Source organism: Pseudorca crassidens, chromosome 6, assembly GCF_039906515.1.
Source record: "Pseudorca crassidens isolate mPseCra1 chromosome 6, mPseCra1.hap1, whole genome shotgun sequence".
NCBI lineage: Eukaryota > Metazoa > Chordata > Mammalia > Artiodactyla > Delphinidae > Pseudorca > Pseudorca crassidens.
In genome coordinates this window covers 31,473,296-31,477,447 of record NC_090301.1, presented here as the reverse complement: position 1 = coordinate 31,477,447, position 4,152 = coordinate 31,473,296, and the positions used below count along the sequence as shown (strand labels likewise).

Sequence of the window (4,152 nt, the reverse complement as noted above, 5' to 3'; positions counted from 1 at the left end):
ACTGTTCTTCTATTCTTTTCAGAGAGTTCTTTCCCCAGACCTGGATAGTTTCTTCACAAACCTGCACTGATCAGTACTTAGCTGAAGACTTGAGCAGGACCCTCTACAGGTCTCTTTTCTATCCTCCAACTCTCTACCCTGCAAACTCTATCCACACAGACTCCATCAAAGTACTCTCCCTGGGATCCCATTCTCCGCTTCAGACAGAAACTCCCTCCAAGGGGCACATCAAGGCAAGTGTAGGGTTCACTGCATTTATTTCCCATCTCTCAGGGTTCACTGTCTTTCATTGTTTGTTGTCCAAATCTTAATAACTATTGTGCCATATATTTTATCCAGATTTTTTTAGTTGTTTTAGGAAGGAAGGTAAACCTAGTCCCTGTTATTTAGACATTGCTGGAAGCAGAAATCCCATCTAATTTTGCCCCGCTACTCAATGATGTCTTTCTTTTTCTTTTTTATTTTTCTTTAAAAATAATTTATTAGTTTTGGATCACAAAATATAGGGAAGACACAAGGGCAATGCCTGTGACCCCTTGGGCCATATTTCCCTTCCATAAACACCTTTTAGAACCCCAGACTCATGCTGCCCAAGCATTCTCTCACATCCTGACAGCTGCAGAGTATAGTACTGACCATGTGGGACACTTAAACAGACTCCCTGTAAGCGATGTGGGGGTCCCTTCCAATTAGGTCTTCCAGCTCACTTTTGCCAATATTGCAACACCACTGGTTGTTCCAACTGTCCATGTCCTAAAACTCTCACGAATGAATATGTCACAGGCAAATTCTGCCTGCACAGCCCTTATAACTGTCTACTCTTTTAAAATGGCCTTTCTTAAACAGCAGTGACTAAGGCCACTTCACTATACCCAGTCTTCTAAGCCCCAGACTGCCTGTGGCACCTGGATGGCAGCCCCTGGGGGTCCCCCACATCCTAAGGTGGCGATGGAGGAAGGGCAGGCCAGGCCAAGCATTAAGAATAAACAGTCCGTTTTATTGCGCTCAGACTAGGAATCCATGGGTCTTGAGGACCTCTGTGACCTTGTCAGTTTTCTTTTCTCTGTTCTTTTCGGCCTGCTTCCGTAGCCTCAGGAGCTGCTTCTTTTTCCGGTAGTGGATCTTGGCCTTCTCCTTTCTCTTCTCCTCCAGGGTGGCTGTTACTGCCTGGTACTTCCAGCCAACCTCACGAGCCAGCCGCCCTAGGTAGGCAAACTTCTGCACAGGCTTCAGACGCACAACCTTGAGGGCGGCAGGAACCACCATCCGCTGTTTCTTGTCATAGGGTGGCGGGATCCCATCAAACACCTTGAGGCGGTCCCGAGCGGCCTGGCCTCGCTTGGTCCTGTGGGGCAGCACGCCTCGCACTGTCCGCCAGAAGATGTGGCTGGGGGCTCGGAAGTGGTAGGGGCCGCATCCGTTTGCAGAGGAAGGCCAGGTACTTCAACTTGTTTCTATAGAAATTTCCATAAATGCTGATGCCTTCACAGCCGCACGACCACCACCTTTCAACCCAGAAGCACCTGCTTGGCCATGATGGCCGCCTGGAGGCCCAGGAGATGGCCTCGGCCATCGAGCACCAGGACCTGCCCCTCCGCCATCTTCGGCAGCTGCCTGGGAAAGCACTCAGTGATGTCTTTCAATGGGCAGGAGTTTTTAATTTTCAGTAAGTCCGTTTTATTGACTTTTTTTCCATCGTGCTAAGGACTACGAAGAATGCAACAGTAAGTAAGCAGAATACAGCATCTGCTTTTCTTAGACGCTCTCAATCTTGTAAAGGAGTAGGAAGTTACAAGTAATACTTTGGGTCAGTTGAGATGAGTAGAGCCAGAGTTAAATATAGAAATGTCCAATAGCTTCTGGCTTGAAAATGAAAAGGGGTACTGGGTTTGGCAGCATAATAGCCTCCAGAGATGTCCAAGTCTTAGTCGTTGAAACTGTGAGTATATTACCTTACATGGCAAAGAGGATTTTGCACATGTGATGAAATATAATGATCTTGAGATGATCCTGGGTTATCTGGTTGTGCCCAATGTAATCACAAGGGTCCTTATAAGAGAAAGAGGGAGTCAGGAGGGTCAGAAAAGGAACCGTGACAATGGAAGCAGGTGTCAGAGTGGTGGGATTGCTGGAAGGGGCCACGAACCAAGGATTGAGGGCAACTTCTAGAAGCTGAAGAAGGGAAGGAAACATATTTCCCTCTAGAGTCTCCAGAAGCAAAGTAACTCTACTGAAATCTTGATTTTTGTCCAGTGAGACCCATTTTGGACTGCTGAACTCCAGAATTATAAGATGCTAAGTTTGTGTTGCTTAAAACCAGTAATGCTGTAATTTGTCACAGAGGCGATAGGAAAATAATGCAGGTACTGAATTGAAGGGCTGCTTTTTCCTCTGGTCACAGCAGGGAGGTACCTGGCTGAGTAAATTTCTCATATGGAGGCTTCCTCATACACAGGTGATCATTGCTTACCTGTTGCTCTATGAAGGACTAAATTCAAAATGCCTGTCAGTTTCTGTCAGCCTCTGCTGCTGGACTAAATATTTGGACTCAAAATGATAGGTAGTTCTGAGGCAGGTGCTTGTAGCTACACTGGTTTCCTATGAATCAGAAGGAGTCCCTCACACACTACCCTCACAGCCAAAGGGGATCTAAATCACGTAAGGACTGAAGGGAGGCAATGACTTTACAAGACCTGGACTTGGAAATTTTATAATACTTTTAGCACTCAATGGAAGAGTCTTCTTCCCTTTGTAAAATTTAAGTCTATTCTTCAAGCTTCCTACTTATGTTCAGCAACACAGGCTTTGATATCCCTAAACAGAGGACTAGTTATATATGAGTCTCTTGGCCATATTTCTCTTCAGCTTGATTTCCCTTTTCTTGAAGTAATTTTCTAGTATTGATCCAGTGAAGTTCTCATCGTGATGCCTGGATACCTTAGTGACCACTTGAGGTTAAGTCAAAGTGCCTTAATAACCAGCACAAGATGTCCATATAAAGACTACAAGCAAACTCGAGTCCTTTTCCCAGATAATTGCATTAGAGGGTTAGCAGCCAAGGAGATAGAATGCAGAGCACAGAGCAGTCTCCTTCCTGTCCCTGGTGGGAACAAAGCCAAGGACACATGGTTGTCACTTTGGATTGCAAAACTCCTCCCCGTGTGTGGGGATGTACATGGACAAGCAATGAGCTGAATGTGCACAAGCGTTGTATTGGATGAGAACCCTGCTCCTGGCCAAATAGCAAATAGCAGGGTGCATTGTTGAGGCTAATCCCGACTCACTTGGCCTCTCTGTGAGCAATGAATAATGCTCCACAGCCTCATACGTCCAGGCATTGTGCTCTAAGTCCAGGCAAGGCTAGGAGGAGACAATGGGCTTAATGACTGTACTGCTCCACTTTTTTGGTGGGGGGGACGGGAGGAGGAACATTTCATAAGGTCCTTGTGGAACAAGCCAAGACAAGATTTCAAAACAGAACAGATAGGACAAGAAGATGCTCATGAGTGGAATTAGGTTTGCAGTGTCCTAAATCTGTTTGGTTATTTACCAGATGAATAATACTTTCAAATCAGACTGGTCCTACATAAAATCAAAACAGCTGTAAAAAAACAAAAAATCTAGATAACCAACTTTTCCTTCCTTGAGGACATGATATTGAGGAATTTGTTTGACTGACAATTTTCTCTATTTTTGTTTTAGTTTATTGAAAGAATTCACTTATCTACGAAAGTTTCAATTTAGAAATGGGTTCAGGGGCTTCCCTGGTGGCGCAGTGGTTGGGAGTCCGCCTGCCGATGCAGGGGACATGGGTTCGTGCCCCGATCCGGGAAGATCCCACGTGCTGCGGAGCGGCTGGGCCCATGAGCCATGGCTGCTCAGCCTGCGCGTCCAGAGCCTGTGCTCTGCAACGGGAGAGGCCACAACAGTGAGAGGCCCACGTATCACCAAAAAAAAAAGAAAAAAAGAAATGGGTTCAGTATGCAGTTGTAGTGTGTCCCTGCTTTAAACGGAAACACACCCCTTTCTTTCATCTCTTCTTTCCCTCTCCTGACTGGGAGATTCTCAATATGGCAGAGGCTAAAACAATACTCTTAAAATTGAGTTGAAATTATTGTACTTTTTGTGCTATCATATGGCTCTCAGAATACT

General features: G+C 45.7%; 1 pseudogene; it reads right to left on the bottom strand.

Annotated features, from left to right (window-relative positions):
* Positions 1-976: 976 nt before the first annotated feature.
* Positions 977-1,608, bottom strand: LOC137225797 (large ribosomal subunit protein uL13 pseudogene; annotated as a pseudogene).
* Between the last annotated feature and the right edge of the window lie 2,544 nt (positions 1,609-4,152).